General features: G+C 40.5%; 1 protein-coding gene across 5 annotated transcripts in view; it reads left to right on the forward strand.

The window, feature by feature from the left end:
• chst6 (carbohydrate sulfotransferase 6) overlaps positions 1-15,417 on the forward strand; it is a 173,435-nt gene that overhangs the window by 84,834 nt on the left and 73,184 nt on the right. Inside the window, exon 1 of one of the 5 annotated variants that reach the window (XM_051932011.1) lies at positions 11,289-11,310. The exons of the other annotated variants lie outside the window; for them this stretch is intronic. The gene's annotated coding sequence lies outside the window, so the exon portion shown is untranslated. Of the gene's footprint in view, positions 1-11,288; positions 11,311-15,417 lie in introns of those variants that run through there. 5 annotated transcript variants of the gene reach the window in all.

Genomic DNA, 15,417 nt, shown 5'->3' on the forward strand with positions numbered 1-15,417 from the left:
AACTTGTATGGAGAAAATTTCTACGCGCAGCCAGGGTGTTGAGAGGGTCCAGTTTGGTGGGCTCAGGATTGGGTCACTGCTTTTTGCAGATGATGTTGTCCTGGTCACTTCTTCAGGCCGTGATCTTCAGCTATCTCTGAATCGCTTTGCAGCAGAGTGTGAAGCGGCTGGGATGGAAATCAGCACCTCCAAATCCGAGACCATGGTCCTCAGCTGGAAAAGGGTGGAGTGCATTCTCAGGGTTGGAAGCGAGATCCTGCCCCAAGTGGAGGAGTTCAAGTATGTTGGGGTCTTGTTCACGAGTGTGGGAAGAATGGAGCGGGAGATTGACAGGCAGATCAGTGCGGCGGCAGTGATGCGGGCTCTGCATCGGTCTGTCGTGGTGAAAAAGGAGCTGAGCCATTAGGCAAAGCTCTCAATTTACTGGTCGATCTACGTTCTTACCCTCACCCATGGTCATGAGCTGTGGGTATTGACCGAAAGAATGAGATTGCGAATACAAGCAGCTGAAATGAGTTTCCTCTGCAGGGTGTCTGGGCTTTCCCTTAAAGATAGGGTGAGAAGCTCAGTCATCCGGGAGGAGCTCAGAGTAGAGCCACTGCTCCTCCGCATTGAGAGGAGTCAGATGAGGTGGCTCGGTCATGTGATCAGGATGTCTCCTGGACGCCTCCCTGGTGAGGTGTTCTGGGCACGTCTAACCAGGAGGAGGCCCCGGGGAAGACCCAGGACACGCTGGAGGGACTAAGTCTCTCAGCTGGCCTGGGAACGCCTCGGGATTCCCCCGGAAGAGCTAGTTGAAGTGGCCGGGGAGAGGGAAGTCTGGGCATCTCTGCTCAAGCTCATACCCGATCTCGGATAAGCGGAAGAGAATGGATGGATGGATGGATGGATGGATGGATAGATGGATGGATAGACTAAATGTTTTTGGTGCATTAAAAAGCTTTAGGGAATTAACATCTTTAAGATCATTTGCTGTAAACTTTGAATCTAGCTATTAGATTATAAGAGGAAGCTATAAGAGTCTGATTAGTTATACTTATAAGTATGAATGCAGCTCAACTATGTGTCTACCATCCTTCAAGTCTTTAATTTACTTTAAGCAATGAGCTTTGTTGTTTCTGGTAGGTGGCTTATTTAAAACACCATCTTAGATATTTTCCATGTGAGAATCAATTGGTGGCTTTATATAACTACTGTATGTCATACCTTGCAATCAAGCTTTTCTACAGCTTTGCATTTTGATGAGAAAGCTACTCTTGAGGCTGTTTTGAACTTATTGCTTTGCTCTTAAAGCAGCCTCCTTACGATTAATTAGTGCCGTGACTCTGTTTCTGACATGTGCACCAAAACAGCGTAAAGTACATGAAGTTAAGCAACCCTTGGTTAAGTATTAGTAGCTATATAGGTTTAATTCCTGTGAAAAATATATTCTTCCAAACAAGCATTGTAAAATGTTAATAGAAAGTGTAAATTATTAAATGGAAATTATTTATGTAGTAAATTTCACACCTAAGAAATTAACATATAAATAGTTAATTAAATGTAAATGCGGCAAAAGGTTGAAGTGTTCAGCTTTTTTTTGCTATTCTATGGTGTAGGCTCTTGGGTATTTAAATACTCTGTTGACCATCTACTTTCACTGAACTGTGAAAGTTAGGAACAGTATAAGTCAACAAAGGTGTTCTTGGAATTCCCTCATTAAAATTAAGGTTGCGTGACTGGCATTTTCTATACTTTTTTTTTTTTTGTTTTTGTTATAATGGAAAGTTCATTATGAAGTGGTTTTAATATGCTGCAAGGGAGGCACTGTTATGCTGAACAGTGATCTTTCTGCTTCATGTTTTGTCCACTGTTACTAAGCAGCTTAGAATACAGACATTTTTTATGCATCTGTTATTTCATCTTCTGTATTTTAAATATGTAGCATACAGAAAAGTTAAAGCGAATACCTGAAATGGAGAAATTTCTGATATCATACATATTTATAGGAGCAGTGAATAATGTGACAAAATAAATCCTAGCAGGCTAATGTGAAGGTCAGTATCAATTTTTGAGGTGTGTTACATTTTAAATTCAATCTTAAATTATTTTACATTTACCACATTTATATTGTAACAGAGTCACCTACTAGAGGTCACAATACCTAAAGTAAATAGATTCATTCAGAACACTTTCAAAGGAATATCCATCCATCCATCCATTTTCCAACCCACTGAATCCGAACACAGGGTCACGGGGGTCTGCTGGAGCCAATCCCAGCCAACACAGGGCACAAGGCAGGAACCAATCCCGGGCAGGGTGCCAACCCACTGCAGGACACACAAATAGGGCCAATTTAGAATCGCCAGTCCACCTAACCTACATGTCTTTGGACTGTGGGAGAAAACCGGAGCGCCTGGAGGAAACCCACGCAGACACGGGGAGAACATGCAAACTCCATGCAGGGAAGACCCGGGAAGCAAACCCGGGTCTCCTAACTGTGAGGCAGGCAGCGCTGCCACTGCACCACCGTGCCACCCTTCAAAGGAATACTTCAACTGAAATTCAAGATTTTACTATTGTTTTCTTATCCTTAAGAATCTCTGTGGAAGAGACAAGACTGAAATGTTTCTTCTTTCATTTAACACTAGAATACCTGAAGCCTACAAAAAAAACGTGAAATGCCGGGCCACCTTAAATTCCCTTACACTTCCTTATCAGCGTCTTTTGTTTTGCAAATGTGTGGAATGGCACCGGCATCAGGCAACCTGCTATCCCATCCCCCATCGAACTTTAGTCATATACAAAGTTCTCCCAGCTCAAGTCTGCTTATCTGAGTGTGAGGTGCCTTGAATTGTATAGGGTAAATAATACATTGTTTTTTGGAACACATACATTTCATGTGTGTTCTGTGTCTACAACAATCTGTGTAAATGTAGGATGACAGGAAATGCGAAGCAAGAAATTCTGAACACGTAACTAGAACAGAAACATTTTTTTGTGTTCTACTAATAATTGGCAAAATGCTGATGTGAAGTATATAATGTGTGAAGGCTGAAGTCCAAATATCAAATAAACACTTTCATAATAGACACAGATATAATAAAACAAGTGCACTTTTTTCTACAATTTACTAAAGTAAAAGAAATTAGGGTACCAACACAGACACACACATCTGCTTGGCTGGTACGGATGTAAGAGCTGCTGTCTCCAAGTCGAGAGGTTGTGGTTTCGATCCCGGGTCCTTCATACATTAACTGTTTTGAGTAGTGAGCGGCTATTATTATTACTATTTTATTACTATTTCAGAATAAAAATATAAATTTGATTTATTTGAGTCTGTAACAGCAGGAGTAAATTTACGGTACCTGTAAAAGTTAGCATTTTGTTTTATTATTCACTTTTATTCTGTCAGTCACGTTCGCACCCCCCCCGATCTGACAATGTTGTTTTCAAATAAAGACATGCTGTAACAAAGGTGAACTCAGATGAAGATGACTGTTCTACATGGGAGAAAGAGAACAGAAGCCCTCCCCGCAAGAATCATCCACTCACACATAAGAACAATGCAGCTGCACCAGGCATAAAGCCAACAGATGGCACCATATGGATGCAGCAAGAGGTTGGGCGTCATCATGCCAGTGAATCTGCCACATGCATGTCTTCAACGACATGCAGCAATTCGCCCAAAAAGAAGTCTGTCTGCATTCTCAGTACCATTGCTTTGCTCGTGTACTGAAGTGACTTTAGCCATAGGTGGAAGCTCCTGTCACACTTTACATAACTGTTGGTACGGTTGTGCCTTTGTTCAGAAATTGCTCCATAAGCTTTATGACCTTAGTTTCTGAAAGTCTTTCTCCCGTGGGATGACTGGGATCTTTTCCTGAATAAGGAGTGGCATTGCACATGTATTTTGTCAGCATACCTATGTCGATCAAACACAGGAAGCTCTGCAGTCTACTTGTGACTTTATGCTGTAGGAAGATAAGTGAATTACAAGGTAAATTACATTTGGTCTGGCTTTTATATATGTAACATATAAATGTTTTTTTATATAAAGGCCATCACAAAACATAATCACAAACCGGACTTTGCACAATACCTTGGTGAGCTCTGTAGGCCCTGCTGTTTCGTTGAAGACATGCATGTGGCAGATTCACTGGCAGGATGACACCCATCCTCCTACTGCATTGAAGAACAATGCCATCTTTTGCCTTTACACCTGGTGCAGCTGTGTTGTTCTTATGTGTGAGTGGATGATTCTTGCAGGGAGGGCTTCTGTTCTCTTTCTCCGATACAGAAACCTCATCCTCATTTAAACTGGCTGTTACAGATTCAAATAAATCCAATGTGTGTTTTTATTCTATAATAGCAATAATAATAGCTGCTCATACACGCTGTGTGTGTGTATGTCATACCCTATCCCAATTTCTTTTACTTTGGTTAAATTGTAGAAAAAAAACGCACTTGTTTCGTTATACTGTATCTGTCTTTTATGAAATTGTTTGATATTTGTACTTCAGTCTTCACACAATGTACACTTCACGTCAGCATTTTGCCAATTATTAGTAGAACACGAAAAAATTTTCTATTCTAGTTATGTGTTCAACATTTCTTGACTCGCATTTTCTGTCATCCTACATTTACACAGATTGTTGCAGACACAGAATACACATGAAATGTATGTGTTCCATTACAAATAACAATATATTGTTTACCCTATACAATTCAAGGCACCTTACACCCAGATAAACAGACTTGAGTTGGGAGAACGTTGTGTACGACTAAAGCTGCGTCGTTGGGGAATGGGATGGAAGGCTGCCTGCTGCCAGTGCTGATCGATACATCTGCAAAACAAAAGATGCTGATGAGGAGGTGCGAGGGAATTTAAGGTGGCCCGGCATTACAAATTTTTTCTTAGGCTTCAGAAATTCTAGTGTTAAAGGACATTGTGTCAGCTTACCTGATGACTCCAATGAATCATAATTGGCCATGGTATATGTGATTGTGCCCTCTGTTGCAGAGTTTGTTCCTGTCTCGTGCTATTTTCTGTTGAAATATGCCCAGATTTCCTTATTACAAGTAGTCCCCAGGTTATGGACATCCGACCTACGACATACTAACGGGGCCGCAGCTGTGACGCATGCGCCTCAGTAACTGCCGCTCCGTCATCTTTGGCCTAGGGACGCTGCAAGCGGTGGCTGGAGGGGGACGATTTCGCTGCTCGCGCAGTGTAGTGTCCCTTGGGTGGCTTCCGGCGGCAAGCGGTTTCACTGTCCGCCCACCACAAACGGCTGCCCCATTCATTCTAGGTGGGCGGCTGTTAATGCTGCAAGTGGTGACCCGGTTGTGGCTGAACAGAAGCCATTGAGGGTGAACGGGGCGGCGGGGGGTAGCATTGTAGTGTGCCTTGGATGGCTGCGTGTTGAATGGGGTGGTGGTGGGCAAACACTGCAGGCAGCATACTGTAGTGGAGGTGACTGTGTGGTGGGCTGGTGATGAACCGCCCCTCGCTGCCCCCGTTCATTCTCATTCTCTTGTACTGTTACGCACATAGCAGGACGTTGTCTCTTGTCAGTACAGGTTGGGCCTGATCTAATTGTGCAGATCCAAATCGTCTGGATGACTTTGATTTATGCAGGGACAATTCCAGTTCGGCGTGAAGACGATTCTTCATGTCATCAGTTTGCATACTTCTCGATGGTCCGGGATTTTTCGGGTGATTTTCTATGTAATAAACTGAGTAAGTTATAGTGTAATGAAAATTGCATAATTAGATCTGGACCACCCTATACATCAGATGTGTTGATGACTGGTGCCTTCTTGCTGTGATAGCGTGTACAGTGCTGTGCAGAAGAGCTTATCTTAACCTTTTGTCTTCACCCTTCAAGAATGTCTCTGAACCACAAATCTGATGCAAGTGCTGGTGATACAGTAAAGAAGAGAAAAACCATCGCTATGGAAAATAAAGTAGAAATAATAAAAAGTTCAGAGAGAGGTGAAACTCCACCATTCATTGGCAGAGCACTTGGTTACAGTCGGTCAACAATAGCATTTGTTAAAATAATGTACCTGTTCCGACTTACATACAAATTCAACTTAAGTACAAACCTACAGTCCCTATCTCATACATAACCCGGGGACTGCCTGTATTACATAATAGAGAGTAAAATAAATGAATGTATTAAAATATAAAATCTGTTTTAAAATCTTTTGCTAATATGAAATTTGTGAACTTAGAAAATTAATGCCTCTGAATATGCAGTATTTTGAGTGTGTGTATTTCAATGCACATTGGTGCTGATGAGTTATGTTTTATTGGACCTGATTAGGCAATAATAATTTTACTGCTGTATGAAACTTTAAATTGACAATGAATCTGAAAACTCAACAGAATAAAATGGCTTCTGTTTAGTCATGTTATCATGTAGCTTTTGTTGTTGAATTTTCCATTTTCTTAATTTGTTCTTAAAGTAACTGAATATCAGTAATGGGAGCGTTTTAGGAATGTCACTCTCTGGGTGCCTTATCTGTTGTCTTGGTGTATGCTCTGACTGCGATGAGTGTGTCTTGGTGAGGGAGACATTCTATTTGCAACTTTGCACTGTGGTTGATAGGTGCCCATAATGTGACACTTCTCTGGTCATGGGTGACTTCAATGTGACCACTGGAACTGACAGGGCAGGCTATGAGGATTGTGTCTTTCCCCATGGGACTGGTGACCATGGTGGAAATGGCTCCATGTTCCTTGACTTTGCAAAAGATCTGGGGCTGCGGATCACTGGATCCTGGTTCCAGGGCCCTGAGCCGTATTGTTTGACTTGATACTCCAGTGCTGGTGGTATGGTGAAGGAGATGGATCACAACCTCGTGGGTAGATGCTGGAGGCTTTTACAGAACTGCAAGGTCTACAGAAGTCCCTAGTTTGTGAATTCTAACCACAGACCTGTTGTTGTTACTCTGAAGATCCAGCTTAGGTCCAGTAGGCTACTGCCTACTAGGAGAATGAGGTTGGACTTGGCCAGGTTACAAGATCAGGCTGTGTCTAATGAGTTGACACACAGTTTGTGTGAGGAACTTGCAGATTGGGTGTGACTGCTGATCCTAATGTGATGTTGGAGACTTTCCGTGAAAAGACCATGAAGGCTGCAGAGGGTTGTGTTGGTGTTGCTGGTTTTACCAGAAGGAGGCGTTTAATTTCGCAGAGCACCCTGGAAATTATTGAGGGGAGTCTCAGCGCATGGCTTGATGGCAATTCCGGTCTGTACTGCGAAGTGAGAAGGACAGCTGTGAGTGCTCTGAGGGCAGATAAGGAGGTGTTTGTTAGGGGAATCTGTGAGCAAGTGACCACCATCTATGGTCTAGTGACCCATGTCCTGCTTACAGAGGAATCAAAGCATTATGCTCATCTAAATCTGTTACTTGGGAGAGTTGCAGTCAGGGCAGGTAATGGAACGGTCCTTATGGATGACTCTGCAGTTGTGACTCACTGGGTTGGCTACTTTGAGCAGCTATTTAAAGCTGATCCTCTGGCTAGGACGTTGTACATCTCTGGGCCCACGGTTCTTGAGGCTGATCCTCCAATTAGCTGTAAACCACCTAGTCCACTGATATTGAACAGATGGTTAATCAGCTGAGAGTAGCAAAGGCAGCAGGGATCTGTGGTATGTGGGGTGAACTTCTCCTGGCCGGTGGCAAGGCTGTCCTCTTGGCATTGCAGGCAATCTTTGCTTCAATTTGAGAGACGGGCAACATCCCAAATGACTGGAAAATGGGACTTGTCATACCTATCTGGAATGAGAAGGGTGATTGCCTAGATTGCAGCAACTACAGGGGAAAAAAAAAAACTTGCTTTGGGTGCTGGGTAAGTGTCATCCTCAATAGGATGCATGACCACTTGCTCACCTGCCAGGGACTGGAGCATTCTTGGTTTATACCCAAGAAATCTACCATCATCCATATGCTGACACTAGGGGTTCTCATTGAACACAAATATCGGCAGAGTGTCTTTGCAGCCTTTGTCAATTTTTGTAAAGAATTTCACTCAGTTGATCGAGCTGCCCTGTGGGACATCCTAAATCTTCGTGGGATCCCCCTGAAGTTGCTTGATATCATGGCCGGCCTGTACATTGGTTCTGTGAGTGGTTTGTAGAGAGAAGGCAGAACCCCTGCATTCTTCCCAGTTGATTCTGGGGTTCATCGGGGTGTCCTGTAAGGTGGAGGCTCCTGCTCTGTTCAGTGCTTGCATGGACTGGGTACCTGGGGAGGGTTGTGGGGTCCAGTAGCTGTAGGGCATCTGTTGGTAAAGAAAGATTCACTGATCTTGACTTTGCCGATGATGCTGTGATCTTTGCAGAATCAATGGAGGCTCTGATCGGGGCACTCGAGAGACTGAGCGAGGAGTCTGAGTGTCTGGGCTTGCGAGTATCTGTGGTATAGAGGGTCTACAGCTCATGTCAAAAGGGTCAGTTTTTAAAATAAATAATCGCCACTCTTGTGGCTTAGAGAGGGGGTGTGGTAAGTGTGGCAGATTGGTTCCTGGGGTGATTCGTAATGCGGGCGATTCTCGCTTAAGTGCACAGGTGAGGAGTTGTCCGCATCCGTAATTGTTCCCGGGAGCTGCTGATTGCCACAGCTGATCCACGTCCCCGTAATATATAGAAGCCTGAGGCGGCTAGTAGAGAGGAAAGGAACAGGAAAGAATTGGACGTAGGTTAAGGGAAGAAGAAGGCTGGAGGTGTTGAAAGCCGGTGCAGGAGCGAGCAAGAGAGCAGGTTTGCTGGTAAATGCAGGCAGCTGAAGTGGAGAGCCCCTCACGAGCAGTTTGTGGCCAACACTAGAGGAGGGGCAGTTGGAAGTGGTCGCTCAAGCTGAATGGTTTCTAAGAGCTGGAGTGACCGGCAGTATGGATGACTCCCTGCGGAAGGCAACGGGAGTCGAGGAGACTTAGAAGGGTGAGCCTCAGCGTGAGCGCCCTGGCCGTTGGGGAACCCAAGTCTTGGTCCATTAAGGTAGCTGTACGGAGCCAGGGGACGGAAGGCAACCGGACAGAAGTAAGGTCAGCTGCACCTGCTGATAGGGTGACTCACCTGTTGCAGGACCCATATGGGAGAGGCAGGGGAGCTGCCAGTTGAACGAAGAAGGCATTGGGTTTTTAAAAAAGGACAGCTTCCAGCCATTGTTTTAACTTTGTTGTTTTTAAAAAAGTTTTTCTGTTGAATTTTAACCTCCACTCATCACTCGTTTTTATGGATTATTTTTTATGGATATTTGAGAGACACTGCACTTTATTTATTTGGACACTGTTTTGTTTTGTTGGTTTTAATAAAAGCACTTGTCACTTTTACACCAACCCTTGTTTCATTGTTATGCCTCACTGCCAAGCTCATTGGTGACATTACTGACGGTATCGTGTTCAAGAGCTCCCTGAAGCTGCATGGGAACCTGGAGCGAACCCGCATCGTCACAGTATCCTGGATAAAAAACAAGATCCAGGCCTTTAATGAACTCTTGGGCATAGCCATCAGCAGTGTGTCTGTGTGTGGAGAGAGTGTCAACCAGGAGAGGTTTACTTACCTCAGCATCAACATTCCGTAGATGGATTGCGAGAGTATGGGGGTCATGAGGTCACTGGAAAGGAGTGTCTTTGCACTCCCGATATCTTTACAAAAGGACAAAGGTCCAAAGTCTTTAGAGTCCTAGTGCTTCCTGTTTTGCTATATGGTTGCGAGACATGGACGCTATCCAGTAACTTGAGACACAGTCTTGACTCCTTCGGTGCTGTGTCTCTTCTGAGAATCCATGGGTACCACTGGATTGACTTTGTGTTGAACAAACAGTTGCTCCTGAAGTTCCGAATGAGACACATTACCTGCATTATAAGAGAGCACCAGTTACGGCACTACTGTCATGTGGAGCGATTCCCTGAGGGTGATCCATCTCATAGGATCCTCATTGTTGAGGACCTGAGCAGTTGGACCAGACCAAAGGAACACCCACTAAAACCTGGCTACAGTAGATGGATAGTCATTTCCAGAAGGTGGGACTGAACTGCAAGTCTGCCTGGGGGGGTTACCAACTGTGATCCTGAGCTGTTTTGTCGTGTGGTGGGTGCAGTAACATGCTGTGTCATTTCATGCTCCCCATTATGACCTGACCTGATGATTGTATCTAGTGGCAAATATTTACAGAGTTATTTAACTGATACTGATATCATGATTATATTTGCTTTCCTTGTCTTACAAGCTCCTTTGATAAACATTTTTCTAAATGTTTGTATTCTGTCTTTTTTGTTTATTTATATATATATATTGGAACATTGACTGAATTTTCTGTACAGTCCCAGTGTCAAAATGGTTTCAACCTACAGTTTCATTTCATTTAATGAACTTTTCTAGTGAATTAAAATACACAGCATTACAATAGTTTATAATATTCAAAAGATGTTTAGAAGGTGCCATATAAAGATTTTAACCATTCCCATCCCAATATTCTATTCTGGGACATCAACATACTACTGGGTGATTCTAACAGGTGAGGCCCCAAGTTATGATGTATTACTGTCTCAATAATGAAGCAATCCAAATGAAATAAAGATCACAGTATTCCTGGATAAATGGTACAAATGAGTGAGGCAACAATGAACAGTTACAGCAAAACATGGAACAGGAAATTGCTGCCATCACCCCTACAATGCTTGTGGATACCTTTAGTAATATGGAGCACCATGTTGATCTGTGTCTGCAAGAAGAAGGCGATCATTTCCAATGCCGAATATGATTGGATCATTTATACATCTATCAAGGTATGCACTGTATTTATTTTGTTTCTATCGTTTAATTTTTTACGTGAATAACACATGATAACTCCGGGCCACGCCAATTATAATTTCCCATTATAAAGACCCAGTTTATAAAATAGTGAAAAAAGAACAAAGGTGCATATTTGCTTTAGACATTTTCCATTATAAGAAAACTATTGTGAAATTTAGAAAATTGTGAAAGTTGATTGGCTACCAAATTTTATTGACCTTGGAATATTTTGTGGTGCAATGTGAAATTTCAGACTCTGCTCAGAAGTCCTGAGTGAGTCATACCTGCAATTCCTAGCCAAGTAATATGACTTCCTCTGGGCAATAAGATCGAGCAAATGCAGCTGTTAGTTTGTGCCATTTTCTCTATTCAAAGTTGGGAATTGTGGTGTTGACCTAATATAAGTCACTCAAACACCAGCAGAGTCTTGCACAAGGCTGGGAACTCACTGTCACATCAGCTCTTTGTGAGATCTTCTACAACTTCAACTTAGTTCTCCTGCTTCGTAAAGTCCTAGCGGGTAAGTGAAATGCTCTTCATAACTGTAAATGTAAGAAATGCAAGCAATGAAAGTACTAACTGTTTTTAGAAATTAATGGCAGAGGAAAAGCTCCCTAAGTGTGACTCTCTAAGCCTCTCTTTAAGCATGTAGTCCAAATGCATGCATATTCTCAATATATATGTTAAGCTAAAAACAACTTCAAATTATAATGATTTAGTATTTATGTGATACTGTAATTTCTCTGCATCTTCATGTTACTCCATGTGTGCATTTTTTTAGCTTTTTCTCATTGTATTTGGTTTGCTTTCATTTTGGGACTTACTGTGCCATATGCCGATGTCATCTGGAATCAATAAATAGCAGTGTGTATTTAGAATACTTTTTTATAATGCAACCAAGTTCATGCTGAAATATTTTTACACAGCAATGTAAATTATCAACTTGTAAAAAAAAAGTTTATGGTGTTGTCTACTTGAGATAACTTCTATCTAATACCTACAAACATGCAGTATCTTTTCAGTAGAGAAGAGGATTTTACTGAAATTCCTGCTTTCTACATATTTCCCCTAAATCAGTGGAATATGTGTACCTGATAAAACAGTGGTTACTGTACATCTAACAATCTTCTGCTTTCTTTTTTGAAGGGACTTACAGTAGATACTCTATCACAGCAATTGCCAACTGGTGGTCCATGGAGAAATTTGAACATTATTTCAATTTTATTATATAAAATTGAAAAAATGAAAATTGATAAAACAAATTATTAATGAAATGTTGAAGTTCCTTACATTAACATTTTATTTTTGCCTGTAACACTATACTGGTTTTTATTCCTCACGATACTCTTTATAGGTGAATGCCATTGATGATATTATTGTTTTATTTTAAATCTGTACAGTGTGATATTTAATGGTATTGAAGATCTTGATTTTGATAAGTATCTTATTTCTTTTTTGGTTTTAGTTCTGAATAAAATAAAGGTTAGGTATTTTTTATTACCACAATTACAACAATAAACCAAAAATGACCAAAATAGCACCCAAAATGAAAAAATGAGTGAGAAAAAAATAAGCAAGCATCTTGCACTTTTTTGGTAATTCTTCGTGTAAAACGGTGAGTTGGTCAATGAATCGAAGCCTCCACAGCCCCTGTCAAGCACCATCAGGAAGGAAAATAGAACTGGAGGCAGAGAGAAAGAAAATAGATGAAGACTATTTAAAGTTTGGCTTTATTCAAGAACTTGGAAGTAAGCTGGATCCACAGCTGCTTTGTGTTGTGTGTTCTGAGAGCTTATCCAATGATGCCACAAAACCTTTGAAACTCAGCAGGTACTTGCAGTCAAAATACCCAGATTTAGCTAAGAAGCCAGTTTAATATTTTCAAAGAATGCATGAAAACATGCAAAAGCAAGTAAGTCCATTAGCAAAAATGACTGTTGAAGATAACTCCTTAGTGAAGGCTTCATTTTTGATAGCACTTCAAATCGCAAAAATGAAAAAAACATATACGACTGGAGAAGAATTAATTAAGCCTTGCTTGTTACAAGCTTGTAAAGAGGTTTTGGGGAAACAGACTGTCTAGAACCTGAAAGTAATTCCTATGTCCGCTAACACTGTGAAGCATAGAATTGAAGACATGGCCGAAGATATTGAAAATCAAGTGATTGAAATGGTGAAATATTCAACATTTTATTCAATTCAACTTGATAAATCAACAGACATAACTAACAAGGCTGTTCTTCTTTGTTTTGTGAGGCTTGAGTGCCAAGGAGAGTTAAAGGAAGAACTCCTCTGTTTGCTCAACTTGCTGAGGTAAAAAAAAAAACAGCTCAGAGATTTTTGCTGCACTTAATGGTTATTTCCTGAGACCCTGTATTGAATGGAAGAAATGTGTCGGGTTATGCACAGACGGTATTGCAAGCATGACTGGACATTGTTTATGGCAAAAAGAATATCTCCAGGACTACATTAAGTACTCTCTGATGTAATTAAAATTGTAAATGAAATTCAGTACAAACCTCTCCATTCTTAAATATTTGAGGCATTTTGATAAGAAATGGGCTCTCAACATACTCATCATCTTCTTCGCACTGAGGTGAGATGGCTGTCGAGAGGTAAAATACTAATCCAATTGTTTGACCTGTGCAAAGAAGTAAAACTATTCTTCCAGCAGCAAAATAATTTGAAGTCCCAAGATCTCTTTTCCAGTAATGAGTGGTTAGCTAAGCTTTTGCATGTCTGGCAGATATTTTTTCTTTGTTAAATGAGCTGAACACCTCCTTGCAAGGACAGCTTACAGACGTGTTCACATTGTAGGTAAAATGGACGCATTTCAAAAGAAAATATTGCTGTGGGAAACACGATTAGCTGAATCTTGGTGAGTATGTGAAAGAGAAGGATGTCAACTGACAGGTAATAACCCTTCTTCAGCAGCTCACTGACACCAGACATTGCAATATGTGGATAATGAACTCATTTTCGTCAAAAATTGAAGATACCAACTTCAGCATGAACAAAAAGGAAAACCTAATCATTCTGTCATTCGACAACAGTCCCAAAGCTAACTTTCACTTATCCCCATCAAGATTTTATTTTTTGCTCCTCATAAAAAGTGAGAACCCAGTTCTGAGTGAAAAGGCCATTAAAATCTTGATTCCATTCACAACAACCTACTTGTGTGAAAAGACATTTTCCTCTGTTACGGCAATCAAAAACAAATACTGCTGTCTGCTTAAAATACATCCTCGTCATTAGAACCAAGAATCCATAAACTAATTTCAAACAAGGAACAACAAATACCACATTAATAATTTTGTTGTTTCAAATTATTTTCAAATTTAAATTTTGTTATAATTAAACAAGCTTTGTTTTTAATTGTTGTAATTAAACAAGTGTAATTACCTTTTCACATTAATAAATGTAAGTTTTATGATCACTATTTTATAGCTGTTTGTACCTTTTTAAAAAAGAAATTCATGTTAGTGGTCTGCAAGGATCAAAATTGTGAGTTTAGTGGTCCGTGAGGTCCGAATGGTTGGTGACTGCTGTTGTAGCACACTGTAGCCTCCCTAACCAAATTATGGATGCGTACTAATCAAGCACACATTCTTCCATGATTTGACAGGAAACCAGAGTACCAAAGAAAACTTATAAGGGCACTTATCATTGTCCAGATTCCTCAACGACACTGACTAGGTTGGAATTTTAACTCAAACTCTCTAAGTTGTGAGGTAGGCTAGTAGTGCTAAATATCATGGCACAGTGCCTCCCTAGTTACAGTTAATTTTAAGCACATTTGTAAATTACATAATTGTACTGTTGTTTGATTATTTACACAACATAGCAAAATTTTATCTTAGAGAATGATTTTGCTATTTTACAATAATGATATGCATTGATTATAGCATACTATTTACAGTGAGCTGTCCTTACACAAGTGTTTGACTCTAAATGTCATGCAGGTAATCAAATCAAATTCAGTCTAGCGTAGCAAAAAAATGTTTCTTTCAGATTTAGATGTTTTAAAAACCATGAAAACATATTAAAAATAATAATTGGTGGTTGGAATTATTTATTCATGCATTTTAGCCACAAGGTAACATGTGCAAATATTAAAAAATCCTTTTTCTTTACTGTTGAAGGGTTTTGTTGGTTTGTAATGTTTTTATACTTTTTCTGAAATTAATTTATTTCTTAATCTGTTAGAAGAAATGCTGGTTCCTGTCAATTCTAAATGATGTGCAGAGTCACTGTGTCTTTTGGTGTGTATTGATGAAGAATGTGCCTGCTTAAAAAAATTCAACCATTATTAAGTAGAGAGAGTAATCATTTTTATTATCAAGTGGAAAACTGAATTCATATATTCACATCTTAAAATTTGCAGTTGTTTTGCTTTGAGTTTTTCCCCCAAGGTCTTCAACTTTTTTTTTTGTCCACTTTGAATATTAATGCCTGTGAGTCTGTAGCTGGCCATTTGGGTTTAGTTAAAATGGTACAGCTCAAATGAAAACCATCCATATATTTTGGCCTGATATTTCTTCTTTTTTTTAATGAACAGTACAGATCTTTTGTTTTGAAAGTTAAATGTACCTTCTAATATAAGAATGCCAGCAGGTCTGATCCAGCT

This window comes from Erpetoichthys calabaricus, chromosome 9 (genome assembly GCF_900747795.2).
Source record: "Erpetoichthys calabaricus chromosome 9, fErpCal1.3, whole genome shotgun sequence".
NCBI classification, from domain to species: Eukaryota; Metazoa; Chordata; class Cladistia; order Polypteriformes; family Polypteridae; genus Erpetoichthys; species Erpetoichthys calabaricus.